This window comes from Lepisosteus oculatus, unplaced genomic scaffold, assembly GCF_040954835.1.
Source record: "Lepisosteus oculatus isolate fLepOcu1 unplaced genomic scaffold, fLepOcu1.hap2 HAP2_SCAFFOLD_75, whole genome shotgun sequence".
Classification (NCBI taxonomy): domain Eukaryota; kingdom Metazoa; phylum Chordata; class Actinopteri; order Semionotiformes; family Lepisosteidae; genus Lepisosteus; species Lepisosteus oculatus.
In genome coordinates, this window is record NW_027168309.1 from 736,927 (window position 1) to 754,375 (window position 17,449).

Sequence of the window (17,449 nt, forward strand, 5' to 3'; positions counted from 1 at the left end):
AACGTGCGCCGATAGGCGTAGGTGTATCCCCTGCCTCTTCCGATTTAGCTCGTGCTCCATAGGATGGAAGCGGATGCTCTGGCTTTTTGACTCGAATATAACCTGATCACAAAAGAAGGCCGTGCAGCCCAGTGCTGGTTTAAGAATGCCTCGTGTCTTCAGGCCCCTATTCCTTCAGGTTACCCCTTTGGAATAGTCGTCCGAAAAAGACGGGAAAGGAAAAGCATGTAAGCTCCCACACACTGCGTTAGCATTAGCGGTTGGAATCTGATGGGAGAAAAGCAACCTGGCTCGCCGTCAAGCAATCCATCCCTGGTCTCCCACGTGACAGGCGGGGATACGCACCACTATACTAACGAGGAGCGCTTGCTTGGCGCTTGAAGACACTTCCTCTTGCGGCTACTACTGTTTCCGGTTTCGTCTTTTCTTTTCATTCCTCCCAGAGGAGCGCATGAAAACGTTTCCATCTGCGCCATCCTCACCCCTCCAATGCTATGGTCCCTGCTCCTCCTGGTGCACTGCAAACACTCATTCAGCCGGTTCTTTCAGTTTGAATACTTAGGTCTTCAAAGGCTGGAAGTAGGGCGCAAGACATGCCAATGCCAAAAGCGTGGCAGTGTGCTTCCAGCTGTGAAATGTCACTGGTGGATGTTGAAGACATTACTTCCAAGGCAGCAGGTCCAAGCGATTTAGCGTTTGTACAAGAAGCAGGAAGAGAGAAACGGCACTCCGCCTTTTTCTGGGCAGGCCGAAGCGACAGGAGAAGGGCGCCGTAGTCGGCAGGATTCGAGCCGACGCGGGGAGACCCCAATGGCTTTCTAGCCCATCGCCTTAACCGCTCGGCCACGACTACAGGGAGCGCCGCCGCCGCCGGCTTGCAATCATTTAACACGGAGGGCGAGGCGGCGGCGGTAACCTTTTTCAATGTCGCTCTCCGCTTCCCCCCAAAAAAAGCCAAATGACATGCTAGCACTCGGACACCCTTCAGAAGACTGAAGGGTGGCTTAAAGCTGGAAGGATTAGGTCTCCCCGTTCCGACGCGACAATCGAACTTCCTTAGGCAGAGAGAAAGCAACATCGAGGAGCGTCAACAAGACTTTAGAAGCTGCGACACACGCCACTTTCAGTCGCAGACACAGCAGTTTTAAAGGCAGGAATCGCCTTTGCGAACGCCATGAGAAACAGAACGCAAGCTCAGGTCCTGCGGTTTAACAAACAGCCTCGGCTTTCAAGCGACATTTCTTTTCTGGAGCGAATTCACTTTCAACTTCAAGAAATTCACACAACTTGCGAAATACGAAATACAAATCTGGCTCATCGCTGCACAAGAAATACCGCCGGCTGGCAAGAAAATGACAACGGTGTTTTTCCTTAACGAAAAACTTCCCATGGAGAAAAACAACGGCTGTGCGTCTCTGTCGGCTTGATTCAGTTTAATGCAAGTATTCATTCTCCTCCTGGAAAATACAGCTTGCGAAAGATGAAATACAATTCTTGGCTTTTCTGGGTGAGTGCAGAAGAAATCCTGCCGGCTGGCAGAAGAATTCCAGCCTTTTTTACTCTTTAACCACAAACTTGCGAATGATACAAAGCAAGCGGGGTGCGTTTCTGTGCAGCTGTTAACTGAACAGCTGCTGCTTCAAGCCCACCCAGGGCTCATTCCGATTTCAACATCATGCCCCCTGAAGGTAGACTGGATTTCTTTGCGAAGCATTCACCTTTTGGACGTTTCAGGAAAGGTGCGTGTCGATGCCAGACTTGAAAAGCTTTCCATACAAAGAAACAACATAGTGCTTTTGATTGATGGGAAACGGCAAGAGCGGTTTGAGCAGCTCCGGCCTCTCAACCGCTTTACAATGTGATCGGCACCTCGGTAGCCAGTTTAGAAGGCTGAAAAGGATGCTGGAAGCACAGCGACGTTCTAAAACCAGCGCTTGAAAAGCATCTGCATACATAAAATGTCCATTTCCCCAAAGCTGAATCTGCATCTTCAGAAGATTGTCAGCTATACGTTTTCGTTCTTTGTTTCCTTTTTTTACGACAAGCTTTCGAGAAATGAACTGTCTATTGTGATGAAGGCTGCGTTAGAAATTGTGCATCTAGCTTAGTTCAATGAAATCGGGAGGTGCACCTGTCTCAAGCGGATGGCTCTTTGCAGGCACACTACGGAAACCTGCGGGCGCAAGTTGGGAGAAGTGACTCTTGCAGAGTGTTGAGCTTCGAGAAGAGGGCTCCGCTCAGGAAGATATTTCCACATGTTGAAGAGTCGCTTTTCGCCCTTTCTTTCCCACATTTTTCCAGTGCGGTTATTGATCGCGTTCAAAATGTTTTCCCAACGTACGTGTTACCTGCAAAATCACAGTGAAACTGTTATGCCGAAAAGATTCCTAATAGTTATTGTATTAGAATAGCTCTCCAATTTCTTAGCCTTCGTACACGCAATGTTTAAGGAAACGCTAGAGTAAATGAAACTGTAAATAGACAGGAGCTCTTCTTAGTTTTCATACAAGTTATGATGGCTGCAGCTCCTATCTGCGTCCGGGTGACCGGAGCCAAGGGATTATCTGCGGAACCTTTGATTTATCTCTCGGGCAAGGAGCTAGATACGCCCTTTTCATCTCGGTTTGATCACACCTGTGCATTAAAACGCAGTGCTCGGTACCATCGAGGTGTAAGAGGTTCAAGGATGAGCGGGAAACTTTGTTAATAAGGAGACGGGCACCGCCCAACGTGGGGCTCGAACCCACGACCCTGAGATTAAGAGTCTCATGCTCTACCGACTGAGCTAGCCGGGCGCCGGTGGAGCTGGTGGTTAACTTGTCCCTGTTGACGGCAATTTGACAAGGTATACTTCCTGGCTTTTCATCATGTGCTGACCGGATTCGAGAGTAGCACACCCTGTTCTTTGTTGATTACTGTACCTCCAGCAGCGCAAATGTCAGTAATCATTGAAATGTACGACCTACAATCTCCTCAGCATGCCCGCGTGGACTCCTCAGTGATCATCCTTCTACGTTCTGCTGTAGTTTTCATGCAAGTGAAAACCGTGCTCCAAATAACAGCGGCACAGTTGTATCCTGCGGTAAGCATTCTTCTAATTCCATCGTTTTGCTCCAGGTAAAAGGTAGCGCATCATACGGTTGATATTCCAAGGTTTCAGAGTCCGTATTGGATGGCTTGGATGCAGACATCGCTCAGAGCTCCCAGTATGATTTTCCCGAGTTCAGTTTTGCAGTGTTTTAGTGCTTTACTACTTCCAGTGGGCCTTTGAATGCTCTGCTAAGTAGAGACGTGACATAATTACTAATGCGACCGAGTGTGCTGGCTGTTCCTGGTTCGTAATGATTAACGCGAGAAATCAATATAAACATAACTGCTTCGATTTCGAGGTTCAGTTGAAGCTTTCAAAGAAACTATCAAAGACCTCAGAACAACCGAAGACACATTTGGTCATCTCCGTATTGGTGAAGATTAAAGAGTCCCGCAAGTGTCAAGCTTGCACAAACACACACGAGAGAGAAACTCAGGACAGAATTTAAAGAAAGGGAGATGCAGACTATTTGAAGGCACTTTGCTAACCCAATGGCATGCTTATGAATCGTGCATAGGACACATGTAGCAGAGGATGGTTTCGATCCATCGACCTCTGGGTTATGGGCCCAGCACGCTTCCGCTGCGCCACTCTGCTGACGGCCTCTCTGCGTGTGGCGCACAACTGCTCTTTTTATTTCCTACATAAGTGATGAAAGAGTTGAAAGTTTCAACGACAAACGCAGACGTCACTTTGAGCGCTTGGTGTTGTAGCACAAATCATCACATGCTGCTCTACACTGGATTATAAAAGCCAACACATTTTCCAAACATTTTAATGCTGGAGTCACACTGTAGTATTAATAACAGTGCGATACTCGAGGAGCGTAGTGGGATCGCGGTGGCTCATCAGACCGCCCCGGGACAGGGGGCCCGCGTCAGGATGGCCGAGCGGTCTAAGGCGCTGCGTTCAGGTCGCAGTCTCCCCTGGAGGCGTGGGTTCGAATCCCACTCCTGACAAAAAGCTTGCTCAGTGCCGTCTCCAGTCGGGTGCAAATGGGTGAAGCAGCCTGCCGCGGGGAACGTGCGCCGATAGGCGTAGGTGTATCCCCTGCCTCTTCCGATTTAGCTCGTGCTCCATAGGATGGAAGCGGATGCTCTGGCTTTTTGACTCGAATATAACCTGATCACAAAAGAAGGCCGTGCAGCCCAGTGCTGGTTTAAGAATGCCTCGTGTCTTCAGGCCCCTATTCCTTCAGGTTACCCCTTTGGAATAGTCGTCCGAAAAAGACGGGAAAGGAAAAGCATGTAAGCTCCCACACACTGCGTTAGCATTAGCGGTTGGAATCTGATGGGAGAAAAGCAACCTGGCTCGCCGTCAAGCAATCCATCCCTGGTCTCCCACGTGACAGGCGGGGATACGCACCACTATACTAACGAGGAGCGCTTGCTTGGCGCTTGAAGACACTTCCTCTTGCGGCTACTACTGTTTCCGGTTTCGTCTTTTCTTTTCATTCCTCCCAGAGGAGCGCATGAAAACGTTTCCATCTGCGCCATCCTCACCCCTCCAATGCTATGGTCCCTGCTCCTCCTGGTGCACTGCAAACACTCATTCAGCCGGTTCTTTCAGTTTGAATACTTAGGTCTTCAAAGGCTGGAAGTAGGGCGCAAGACATGCCAATGCCAAAAGCGTGGCAGTGTGCTTCCAGCTGTGAAATGTCACTGGTGGATGTTGAAGACATTACTTCCAAGGCAGCAGGTCCAAGCGATTTAGCGTTTGTACAAGAAGCAGGAAGAGAGAAACGGCACTCCGCCTTTTTCTGGGCAGGCCGAAGCGACAGGAGAAGGGCGCCGTAGTCGGCAGGATTCGAGCCGACGCGGGGAGACCCCAATGGCTTTCTAGCCCATCGCCTTAACCGCTCGGCCACGACTACAGGGAGCGCCGCCGCCGCCGGCTTGCAATCATTTAACACGGAGGGCGAGGCGGCGGCGGTAACCTTTTTCAATGTCGCTCTCCGCTTCCCCCCAAAAAAAGCCAAATGACATGCTAGCACTCGGACACCCTTCAGAAGACTGAAGGGTGGCTTAAAGCTGGAAGGATTAGGTCTCCCCGTTCCGACGCGACAATCGAACTTCCTTAGGCAGAGAGAAAGCAACATCGAGGAGCGTCAACAAGACTTTAGAAGCTGCGACACACGCCACTTTCAGTCGCAGACACAGCAGTTTTAAAGGCAGGAATCGCCTTTGCGAACGCCATGAGAAACAGAACGCAAGCTCAGGTCCTGCGGTTTAACAAACAGCCTCGGCTTTCAAGCGACATTTCTTTTCTGGAGCGAATTCACTTTCAACTTCAAGAAATTCACACAACTTGCGAAATACGAAATACAAATCTGGCTCATCGCTGCACAAGAAATACCGCCGGCTGGCAAGAAAATGACAACGGTGTTTTTCCTTAACGAAAAACTTCCCATGGAGAAAAACAACGGCTGTGCGTCTCTGTCGGCTTGATTCAGTTTAATGCAAGTATTCATTCTCCTCCTGGAAAATACAGCTTGCGAAAGATGAAATACAATTCTTGGCTTTTCTGGGTGAGTGCAGAAGAAATCCTGCCGGCTGGCAGAAGAATTCCAGCCTTTTTTACTCTTTAACCACAAACTTGCGAATGATACAAAGCAAGCGGGGTGCGTTTCTGTGCAGCTGTTAACTGAACAGCTGCTGCTTCAAGCCCACCCAGGGCTCATTCCGATTTCAACATCATGCCCCCTGAAGGTAGACTGGATTTCTTTGCGAAGCATTCACCTTTTGGACGTTTCAGGAAAGGTGCGTGTCGATGCCAGACTTGAAAAGCTTTCCATACAAAGAAACAACATAGTGCTTTTGATTGATGGGAAACGGCAAGAGCGGTTTGAGCAGCTCCGGCCTCTCAACCGCTTTACAATGTGATCGGCACCTCGGTAGCCAGTTTAGAAGGCTGAAAAGGATGCTGGAAGCACAGCGACGTTCTAAAACCAGCGCTTGAAAAGCATCTGCATACATAAAATGTCCATTTCCCCAAAGCTGAATCTGCATCTTCAGAAGATTGTCAGCTATACGTTTTCGTTCTTTGTTTCCTTTTTTTACGACAAGCTTTCGAGAAATGAACTGTCTATTGTGATGAAGGCTGCGTTAGAAATTGTGCATCTAGCTTAGTTCAATGAAATCGGGAGGTGCACCTGTCTCAAGCGGATGGCTCTTTGCAGGCACACTACGGAAACCTGCGGGCGCAAGTTGGGAGAAGTGACTCTTGCAGAGTGTTGAGCTTCGAGAAGAGGGCTCCGCTCAGGAAGATATTTCCACATGTTGAAGAGTCGCTTTTCGCCCTTTCTTTCCCACATTTTTCCAGTGCGGTTATTGATCGCGTTCAAAATGTTTTCCCAACGTACGTGTTACCTGCAAAATCACAGTGAAACTGTTATGCCGAAAAGATTCCTAATAGTTATTGTATTAGAATAGCTCTCCAATTTCTTAGCCTTCGTACACGCAATGTTTAAGGAAACGCTAGAGTAAATGAAACTGTAAATAGACAGGAGCTCTTCTTAGTTTTCATACAAGTTATGATGGCTGCAGCTCCTATCTGCGTCCGGGTGACCGGAGCCAAGGGATTATCTGCGGAACCTTTGATTTATCTCTCGGGCAAGGAGCTAGATACGCCCTTTTCATCTCGGTTTGATCACACCTGTGCATTAAAACGCAGTGCTCGGTACCATCGAGGTGTAAGAGGTTCAAGGATGAGCGGGAAACTTTGTTAATAAGGAGACGGGCACCGCCCAACGTGGGGCTCGAACCCACGACCCTGAGATTAAGAGTCTCATGCTCTACCGACTGAGCTAGCCGGGCGCCGGTGGAGCTGGTGGTTAACTTGTCCCTGTTGACGGCAATTTGACAAGGTATACTTCCTGGCTTTTCATCATGTGCTGACCGGATTCGAGAGTAGCACACCCTGTTCTTTGTTGATTACTGTACCTCCAGCAGCGCAAATGTCAGTAATCATTGAAATGTACGACCTACAATCTCTTCAGCATGCCCGCGTGGACTCCTCAGTGATCATCCTTCTACGTTCTGCTGTAGTTTTCATGCAAGTGAAAACCGTGCTCCAAATAACAGCGGCACAGTTGTATCCTGCGGTAAGCATTCTTCTAATTCCATCGTTTTGCTCCAGGTAAAAGGTAGCGCATCATACGGTTGATATTCCAAGGTTTCAGAGTCCGTATTGGATGGCTTGGATGCAGACATCGCTCAGAGCTCCCAGTATGATTTTCCCGAGTTCAGTTTTGCAGTGTTTTAGTGCTTTACTACTTCCAGTGGGCCTTTGAATGCTCTGCTAAGTAGAGACGTGACATAATTACTAATGCGACCGAGTGTGCTGGCTGTTCCTGGTTCGTAATGATTAACGCGAGAAATCAATATAAACATAACTGCTTCGATTTCGAGGTTCAGTTGAAGCTTTCAAAGAAACTATCAAAGACCTCAGAACAACCGAAGACACATTTGGTCATCTCCGTATTGGTGAAGATTAAAGAGTCCCGCAAGTGTCAAGCTTGCACAAACACACACGAGAGAGAAACTCAGGACAGAATTTAAAGAAAGGGAGATGCAGACTATTTGAAGGCACTTTGCTAACCCAATGGCATGCTTATGAATCGTGCATAGGACACATGTAGCAGAGGATGGTTTCGATCCATCGACCTCTGGGTTATGGGCCCAGCACGCTTCCGCTGCGCCACTCTGCTGACGGCCTCTCTGCGTGTGGCGCACAACTGCTCTTTTTATTTCCTACATAAGTGATGAAAGAGTTGAAAGTTTCAACGACAAACGCAGACGTCACTTTGAGCGCTTGGTGTTGTAGCACAAATCATCACATGCTGCTCTACACTGGATTATAAAAGCCAACACATTTTCCAAACATTTTAATGCTGGAGTCACACTGTAGTATTAATAACAGTGCGATACTCGAGGAGCGTAGTGGGATCGCGGTGGCTCATCAGACCGCCCCGGGACAGGGGGCCCGCGTCAGGATGGCCGAGCGGTCTAAGGCGCTGCGTTCAGGTCGCAGTCTCCCCTGGAGGCGTGGGTTCGAATCCCACTCCTGACAAAAAGCTTGCTCAGTGCCGTCTCCAGTCGGGTGCAAATGGGTGAAGCAGCCTGCCGCGGGGAACGTGCGCCGATAGGCGTAGGTGTATCCCCTGCCTCTTCCGATTTAGCTCGTGCTCCATAGGATGGAAGCGGATGCTCTGGCTTTTTGACTCGAATATAACCTGATCACAACAGAAGGCCGTGCAGCCCAGTGCTGGTTTAAGAATGCCTCGTGTCTTCAGGCCCCTATTCCTTCAGGTTACCCCTTTGGAATAGTCGTCCGAAAAAGACGGGAAAGGAAAAGCATGTAAGCTCCCACACACTGCGTTAGCATTAGCGGTTGGAATCTGATGGGAGAAAAGCAACCTGGCTCGCCGTCAAGCAATCCATCCCTGGTCTCCCACGTGACAGGCGGGGATACGCACCACTATACTAACGAGGAGCGCTTGCTTGGCGCTTGAAGACACTTCCTCTTGCGGCTACTACTGTTTCCGGTTTCGTCTTTTCTTTTCATTCCTCCCAGAGGAGCGCATGAAAACGTTTCCATCTGCGCCATCCTCACCCCTCCAATGCTATGGTCCCTGCTCCTCCTGGTGCACTGCAAACACTCATTCAGCCGGTTCTTTCAGTTTGAATACTTAGGTCTTCAAAGGCTGGAAGTAGGGCGCAAGACATGCCAATGCCAAAAGCGTGGCAGTGTGCTTCCAGCTGTGAAATGTCACTGGTGGAAGTTGAAGACATTACTTCCAAGGCAGCAGGTCCAAGCGATTTAGCGTTTGTACAAGAAGCAGGAAGAGAGAAACGGCACTCCGCCTTTTTCTGGGCAGGCCGAAGCGACAGGAGAAGGGCGCCGTAGTCGGCAGGATTCGAGCCGACGCGGGGAGACCCCAATGGCTTTCTAGCCCATCGCCTTAACCGCTCGGCCACGACTACAGGGAGCGCCGCCGCCGCCGGCTTGCAATCATTTAACACGGAGGGCGAGGCGGCGGCGGTAACCTTTTTCAATGTCGCTCTCCGCTTCCCCCCAAAAAAAGCCAAATGACATGCTAGCACTCGGACACCCTTCAGAAGACTGAAGGGTGGCTTAAAGCTGGAAGGATTAGGTCTCCCCGTTCCGACGCGACAATCGAACTTCCTTAGGCAGAGAGAAAGCAACATCGAGGAGCGTCAACAAGACTTTAGAAGCTGCGACACACGCCACTTTCAGTCGCAGACACAGCAGTTTTAAAGGCAGGAATCGCCTTTGCGAACGCCATGAGAAACAGAACGCAAGCTCAGGTCCTGCGGTTTAACAAACAGCCTCGGCTTTCAAGCGACATTTCTTTTCTGGAGCGAATTCACTTTCAACTTCAAGAAATTCACACAACTTGCGAAATACGAAATACAAATCTGGCTCATCGCTGCACAAGAAATACCGCCGGCTGGCAAGAAAATGACAACGGTGTTTTTCCTTAACGAAAAACTTCCCATGGAGAAAAACAACGGCTGTGCGTCTCTGTCGGCTTGATTCAGTTTAATGCAAGTATTCATTCTCCTCCTGGAAAATACAGCTTGCGAAAGATGAAATACAATTCTTGGCTTTTCTGGGTGAGTGCAGAAGAAATCCTGCCGGCTGGCAGAAGAATTCCAGCCTTTTTTACTCTTTAACCACAAACTTGCGAATGATACAAAGCAAGCGGGGTGCGTTTCTGTGCAGCTGTTAACTGAACAGCTGCTGCTTCAAGCCCACCCAGGGCTCATTCCGATTTCAACATCATGCCCCCTGAAGGTAGACTGGATTTCTTTGCGAAGCATTCACCTTTTGGACGTTTCAGGAAAGGTGCGTGTCGATGCCAGACTTGAAAAGCTTTCCATACAAAGAAACAACATAGTGCTTTTGATTGATGGGAAACGGCAAGAGCGGTTTGAGCAGCTCCGGCCTCTCAACCGCTTTACAATGTGATCGGCACCTCGGTAGCCAGTTTAGAAGGCTGAAAAGGATGCTGGAAGCACAGCGACGTTCTAAAACCAGCGCTTGAAAAGCATCTGCATACATAAAATGTCCATTTCCCCAAAGCTGAATCTGCATCTTCAGAAGATTGTCAGCTATACGTTTTCGTTCTTTGTTTCCTTTTTTTACGACAAGCTTTCGAGAAATGAACTGTCTATTGTGATGAAGGCTGCGTTAGAAATTGTGCATCTAGCTTAGTTCAATGAAATCGGGAGGTGCACCTGTCTCAAGCGGATGGCTCTTTGCAGGCACACTACGGAAACCTGCGGGCGCAAGTTGGGAGAAGTGACTCTTGCAGAGTGTTGAGCTTCGAGAAGAGGGCTCCGCTCAGGAAGATATTTCCACATGTTGAAGAGTCGCTTTTCGCCCTTTCTTTCCCACATTTTTCCAGTGCGGTTATTGATCGCGTTCAAAATGTTTTCCCAACGTACGTGTTACCTGCAAAATCACAGTGAAACTGTTATGCCGAAAAGATTCCTAATAGTTATTGTATTAGAATAGCTCTCCAATTTCTTAGCCTTCGTACACGCAATGTTTAAGGAAACGCTAGAGTAAATGAAACTGTAAATAGACAGGAGCTCTTCTTAGTTTTCATACAAGTTATGATGGCTGCAGCTCCTATCTGCGTCCGGGTGACCGGAGCCAAGGGATTATCTGCGGAACCTTTGATTTATCTCTCGGGCAAGGAGCTAGATACGCCCTTTTCATCTCGGTTTGATCACACCTGTGCATTAAAACGCAGTGCTCGGTACCATCGAGGTGTAAGAGGTTCAAGGATGAGCGGGAAACTTTGTTAATAAGGAGACGGGCACCGCCCAACGTGGGGCTCGAACCCACGACCCTGAGATTAAGAGTCTCATGCTCTACCGACTGAGCTAGCCGGGCGCCGGTGGAGCTGGTGGTTAACTTGTCCCTGTTGACGGCAATTTGACAAGGTATACTTCCTGGCTTTTCATCATGTGCTGACCGGATTCGAGAGTAGCACACCCTGTTCTTTGTTGATTACTGTACCTCCAGCAGCGCAAATGTCAGTAATCATTGAAATGTACGACCTACAATCTCCTCAGCATGCCCGCGTGGACTCCTCAGTGATCATCCTTCTACGTTCTGCTGTAGTTTTCATGCAAGTGAAAACCGTGCTCCAAATAACAGCGGCACAGTTGTATCCTGCGGTAAGCATTCTTCTAATTCCATCGTTTTGCTCCAGGTAAAAGGTAGCGCATCATACGGTTGATATTCCAAGGTTTCAGAGTCCGTATTGGATGGCTTGGATGCAGACATCGCTCAGAGCTCCCAGTATGATTTTCCCGAGTTCAGTTTTGCAGTGTTTTAGTGCTTTACTACTTCCAGTGGGCCTTTGAATGCTCTGCTAAGTAGAGACGTGACATAATTACTAATGCGACCGAGTGTGCTGGCTGTTCCTGGTTCGTAATGATTAACGCGAGAAATCAATATAAACATAACTGCTTCGATTTCGAGGTTCAGTTGAAGCTTTCAAAGAAACTATCAAAGACCTCAGAACAACCGAAGACACATTTGGTCATCTCCGTATTGGTGAAGATTAAAGAGTCCCGCAAGTGTCAAGCTTGCACAAACACACACGAGAGAGAAACTCAGGACAGAATTTAAAGAAAGGGAGATGCAGACTATTTGAAGGCACTTTGCTAACCCAATGGCATGCTTATGAATCGTGCATAGGACACATGTAGCAGAGGATGGTTTCGATCCATCGACCTCTGGGTTATGGGCCCAGCACGCTTCCGCTGCGCCACTCTGCTGACGGCCTCTCTGCGTGTGGCGCACAACTGCTCTTTTTATTTCCTACATAAGTGATGAAAGAGTTGAAAGTTTCAACGACAAACGCAGACGTCACTTTGAGCGCTTGGTGTTGTAGCACAAATCATCACATGCTGCTCTACACTGGATTATAAAAGCCAACACATTTTCCAAACATTTTAATGCTGGAGTCACACTGTAGTATTAATAACAGTGCGATACTCGAGGAGCGTAGTGGGATCGCGGTGGCTCATCAGACCGCCCCGGGACAGGGGGCCCGCGTCAGGATGGCCGAGCGGTCTAAGGCGCTGCGTTCAGGTCGCAGTCTCCCCTGGAGGCGTGGGTTCGAATCCCACTCCTGACAAAAAGCTTGCTCAGTGCCGTCTCCAGTCGGGTGCAAATGGGTGAAGCAGCCTGCCGCGGGGAACGTGCGCCGATAGGCGTAGGTGTATCCCCTGCCTCTTCCGATTTAGCTCGTGCTCCATAGGATGGAAGCGGATGCTCTGGCTTTTTGACTCGAATATAACCTGATCACAACAGAAGGCCGTGCAGCCCAGTGCTGGTTTAAGAATGCCTCGTGTCTTCAGGCCCCTATTCCTTCAGGTTACCCCTTTGGAATAGTCGTCCGAAAAAGACGGGAAAGGAAAAGCATGTAAGCTCCCACACACTGCGTTAGCATTAGCGGTTGGAATCTGATGGGAGAAAAGCAACCTGGCTCGCCGTCAAGCAATCCATCCCTGGTCTCCCACGTGACAGGCGGGGATACGCACCACTATACTAACGAGGAGCGCTTGCTTGGCGCTTGAAGACACTTCCTCTTGCGGCTACTACTGTTTCCGGTTTCGTCTTTTCTTTTCATTCCTCCCAGAGGAGCGCATGAAAACGTTTCCATCTGCGCCATCCTCACCCCTCCAATGCTATGGTCCCTGCTCCTCCTGGTGCACTGCAAACACTCATTCAGCCGGTTCTTTCAGTTTGAATACTTAGGTCTTCAAAGGCTGGAAGTAGGGCGCAAGACATGCCAATGCCAAAAGCGTGGCAGTGTGCTTCCAGCTGTGAAATGTCACTGGTGGAAGTTGAAGACATTACTTCCAAGGCAGCAGGTCCAAGCGATTTAGCGTTTGTACAAGAAGCAGGAAGAGAGAAACGGCACTCCGCCTTTTTCTGGGCAGGCCGAAGCGACAGGAGAAGGGCGCCGTAGTCGGCAGGATTCGAGCCGACGCGGGGAGACCCCAATGGCTTTCTAGCCCATCGCCTTAACCGCTCGGCCACGACTACAGGGAGCGCCGCCGCCGCCGGCTTGCAATCATTTAACACGGAGGGCGAGGCGGCGGCGGTAACCTTTTTCAATGTCGCTCTCCGCTTCCCCCCAAAAAAAGCCAAATGACATGCTAGCACTCGGACACCCTTCAGAAGACTGAAGGGTGGCTTAAAGCTGGAAGGATTAGGTCTCCCCGTTCCGACGCGACAATCGAACTTCCTTAGGCAGAGAGAAAGCAACATCGAGGAGCGTCAACAAGACTTTAGAAGCTGCGACACACGCCACTTTCAGTCGCAGACACAGCAGTTTTAAAGGCAGGAATCGCCTTTGCGAACGCCATGAGAAACAGAACGCAAGCTCAGGTCCTGCGGTTTAACAAACAGCCTCGGCTTTCAAGCGACATTTCTTTTCTGGAGCGAATTCACTTTCAACTTCAAGAAATTCACACAACTTGCGAAATACGAAATACAAATCTGGCTCATCGCTGCACAAGAAATACCGCCGGCTGGCAAGAAAATGACAACGGTGTTTTTCCTTAACGAAAAACTTCCCATGGAGAAAAACAACGGCTGTGCGTCTCTGTCGGCTTGATTCAGTTTAATGCAAGTATTCATTCTCCTCCTGGAAAATACAGCTTGCGAAAGATGAAATACAATTCTTGGCTTTTCTGGGTGAGTGCAGAAGAAATCCTGCCGGCTGGCAGAAGAATTCCAGCCTTTTTTACTCTTTAACCACAAACTTGCGAATGATACAAAGCAAGCGGGGTGCGTTTCTGTGCAGCTGTTAACTGAACAGCTGCTGCTTCAAGCCCACCCAGGGCTCATTCCGATTTCAACATCATGCCCCCTGAAGGTAGACTGGATTTCTTTGCGAAGCATTCACCTTTTGGACGTTTCAGGAAAGGTGCGTGTCGATGCCAGACTTGAAAAGCTTTCCATACAAAGAAACAACATAGTGCTTTTGATTGATGGGAAACGGCAAGAGCGGTTTGAGCAGCTCCGGCCTCTCAACCGCTTTACAATGTGATCGGCACCTCGGTAGCCAGTTTAGAAGGCTGAAAAGGATGCTGGAAGCACAGCGACGTTCTAAAACCAGCGCTTGAAAAGCATCTGCATACATAAAATGTCCATTTCCCCAAAGCTGAATCTGCATCTTCAGAAGATTGTCAGCTATACGTTTTCGTTCTTTGTTTCCTTTTTTTACGACAAGCTTTCGAGAAATGAACTGTCTATTGTGATGAAGGCTGCGTTAGAAATTGTGCATCTAGCTTAGTTCAATGAAATCGGGAGGTGCACCTGTCTCAAGCGGATGGCTCTTTGCAGGCACACTACGGAAACCTGCGGGCGCAAGTTGGGAGAAGTGACTCTTGCAGAGTGTTGAGCTTCGAGAAGAGGGCTCCGCTCAGGAAGATATTTCCACATGTTGAAGAGTCGCTTTTCGCCCTTTCTTTCCCACATTTTTCCAGTGCGGTTATTGATCGCGTTCAAAATGTTTTCCCAACGTACGTGTTACCTGCAAAATCACAGTGAAACTGTTATGCCGAAAAGATTCCTAATAGTTATTGTATTAGAATAGCTCTCCAATTTCTTAGCCTTCGTACACGCAATGTTTAAGGAAACGCTAGAGTAAATGAAACTGTAAATAGACAGGAGCTCTTCTTAGTTTTCATACAAGTTATGATGGCTGCAGCTCCTATCTGCGTCCGGGTGACCGGAGCCAAGGGATTATCTGCGGAACCTTTGATTTATCTCTCGGGCAAGGAGCTAGATACGCCCTTTTCATCTCGGTTTGATCACACCTGTGCATTAAAACGCAGTGCTCGGTACCATCGAGGTGTAAGAGGTTCAAGGATGAGCGGGAAACTTTGTTAATAAGGAGACGGGCACCGCCCAACGTGGGGCTCGAACCCACGACCCTGAGATTAAGAGTCTCATGCTCTACCGACTGAGCTAGCCGGGCGCCGGTGGAGCTGGTGGTTAACTTGTCCCTGTTGACGGCAATTTGACAAGGTATACTTCCTGGCTTTTCATCATGTGCTGACCGGATTCGAGAGTAGCACACCCTGTTCTTTGTTGATTACTGTACCTCCAGCAGCGCAAATGTCAGTAATCATTGAAATGTACGACCTACAATCTCCTCAGCATGCCCGCGTGGACTCCTCAGTGATCATCCTTCTACGTTCTGCTGTAGTTTTCATGCAAGTGAAAACCGTGCTCCAAATAACAGCGGCACAGTTGTATCCTGCGGTAAGCATTCTTCTAATTCCATCGTTTTGCTCCAGGTAAAAGGTAGCGCATCATACGGTTGATATTCCAAGGTTTCAGAGTCCGTATTGGATGGCTTGGATGCAGACATCGCTCAGAGCTCCCAGTATGATTTTCCCGAGTTCAGTTTTGCAGTGTTTTAGTGCTTTACTACTTCCAGTGGGCCTTTGAATGCTCTGCTAAGTAGAGACGTGACATAATTACTAATGCGACCGAGTGTGCTGGCTGTTCCTGGTTCGTAATGATTAACGCGAGAAATCAATATAAACATAACTGCTTCGATTTCGAGGTTCAGTTGAAGCTTTCAAAGAAACTATCAAAGACCTCAGAACAACCGAAGACACATTTGGTCATCTCCGTATTGGTGAAGATTAAAGAGTCCCGCAAGTGTCAAGCTTGCACAAACACACACGAGAGAGAAACTCAGGACAGAATTTAAAGAAAGGGAGATGCAGACTATTTGAAGGCACTTTGCTAACCCAATGGCATGCTTATGAATCGTGCATAGGACACATGTAGCAGAGGATGGTTTCGATCCATCGACCTCTGGGTTATGGGCCCAGCACGCTTCCGCTGCGCCACTCTGCTGACGGCCTCTCTGCGTGTGGCGCACAACTGCTCTTTTTATTTCCTACATAAGTGATGAAAGAGTTGAAAGTTTCAACGACAAACGCAGACGTCACTTTGAGCGCTTGGTGTTGTAGCACAAATCATCACATGCTGCTCTACACTGGATTATAAAAGCCAACACATTTTCCAAACATTTTAATGCTGGAGTCACACTGTAGTATTAATAACAGTGCGATACTCGAGGAGCGTAGTGGGATCGCGGTGGCTCATCAGACCGCCCCGGGACAGGGGGCCCGCGTCAGGATGGCCGAGCGGTCTAAGGCGCTGCGTTCAGGTCGCAGTCTCCCCTGGAGGCGTGGGTTCGAATCCCACTCCTGACAAAAAGCTTGCTCAGTGCCGTCTCCAGTCGGGTGCAAATGGGTGAAGCAGCCTGCCGCGGGGAACGTGCGCCGATAGGCGTAGGTGTATCCCCTGCCTCTTCCGATTTAGCTCGTGCTCCATAGGATGGAAGCGGATGCTCTGGCTTTTTGACTCGAATATAACCTGATCACAAAAGAAGGCCGTGCAGCCCAGTGCTGGTTTAAGAATGCCTCGTGTCTTCAGGCCCCTATTCCTTCAGGTTACCCCTTTGGAATAGTCGTCCGAAAAAGACGGGAAAGGAAAAGCATGTAAGCTCCCACACACTGCGTTAGCATTAGCGGTTGGAATCTGATGGGAGAAAAGCAACCTGGCTCGCCGTCAAGCAATCCATCCCTGGTCTCCCACGTGACAGGCGGGGATACGCACCACTATACTAACGAGGAGCGCTTGCTTGGCGCTTGAAGACACTTCCTCTTGCGGCTACTACTGTTTCCGGTTTCGTCTTTTCTTTTCATTCCTCCCAGAGGAGCGCATGAAAACGTTTCCATCTGCGCCATCCTCACCCCTCCAATGCTATGGTCCCTGCTCCTCCTGGTGCACTGCAAACACTCATTCAGCCGGTTCTTTCAGTTTGAATACTTAGGTCTTCAAAGGCTGGAAGTAGGGCGCAAGACATGCCAATGCCAAAAGCGTGGCAGTGTGCTTCCAGCTGTGAAATGTCACTGGTGGATGTTGAAGACATTACTTCCAAGGCAGCAGGTCCAAGCGATTTAGCGTTTGTACAAGAAGCAGGAAGAGAGAAACGGCACTCCGCCTTTTTCTGGGCAGGCCGAAGCGACAGGAGAAGGGCGCCGTAGTCGGCAGGATTCGAGCCGACGCGGGGAGACCCCAATGGCTTTCTAGCCCATCGCCTTAACCGCTCGGCCACGACTACAGGGAGCGCCGCCGCCGCCGGCTTGCAATCATTTAACACGGAGGGCGAGGCGGCGGCGGTAACCTTTTTCAATGTCGCTCTCCGCTTCCCCCCAAAAAAAGCCAAATGACATGCTAGCACTCGGACACCCTTCAGAAGACTGAAGGGTGGCT

At 49.2% G+C, this 17,449-nt stretch overlaps 8 non-coding genes across 8 annotated transcripts; 4 read left to right on the forward strand and 4 right to left on the reverse strand.

Moving 5' to 3' along the window:
• Positions 1–2,722: 2,722 nt before the first annotated feature.
• Positions 2,723–2,795, reverse strand: trnak-cuu (transfer RNA lysine (anticodon CUU)). Its single transcript has one exon. It is a non-coding gene; the product is annotated as a tRNA-Lys (tRNA).
• A 1,172-nt stretch (positions 2,796–3,967) lies between these two features.
• trnal-cag (transfer RNA leucine (anticodon CAG)) lies at positions 3,968–4,050 on the forward strand. The gene has a single exon. It is a non-coding gene; the product is annotated as a tRNA-Leu (tRNA).
• A 2,783-nt stretch (positions 4,051–6,833) lies between these two features.
• Positions 6,834–6,906, reverse strand: trnak-cuu (transfer RNA lysine (anticodon CUU)). Its single transcript has one exon. It is a non-coding gene; the product is annotated as a tRNA-Lys (tRNA).
• Positions 6,907–8,078: 1,172 nt separating this feature from the next.
• trnal-cag (transfer RNA leucine (anticodon CAG)) lies at positions 8,079–8,161 on the forward strand. Its single transcript has one exon. It is a non-coding gene; the product is annotated as a tRNA-Leu (tRNA).
• Positions 8,162–10,944: 2,783 nt separating this feature from the next.
• On the reverse strand, positions 10,945–11,017 carry trnak-cuu (transfer RNA lysine (anticodon CUU)). Its single transcript has one exon. It is a non-coding gene; the product is annotated as a tRNA-Lys (tRNA).
• A 1,172-nt stretch (positions 11,018–12,189) lies between these two features.
• Positions 12,190–12,272, forward strand: trnal-cag (transfer RNA leucine (anticodon CAG)). The gene has a single exon. It is a non-coding gene; the product is annotated as a tRNA-Leu (tRNA).
• A 2,783-nt stretch (positions 12,273–15,055) lies between these two features.
• trnak-cuu (transfer RNA lysine (anticodon CUU)) lies at positions 15,056–15,128 on the reverse strand. The gene has a single exon. It is a non-coding gene; the product is annotated as a tRNA-Lys (tRNA).
• A 1,172-nt stretch (positions 15,129–16,300) lies between these two features.
• Positions 16,301–16,383, forward strand: trnal-cag (transfer RNA leucine (anticodon CAG)). Its single transcript has one exon. It is a non-coding gene; the product is annotated as a tRNA-Leu (tRNA).
• The last annotated feature ends 1,066 nt before the right edge of the window (positions 16,384–17,449 follow it).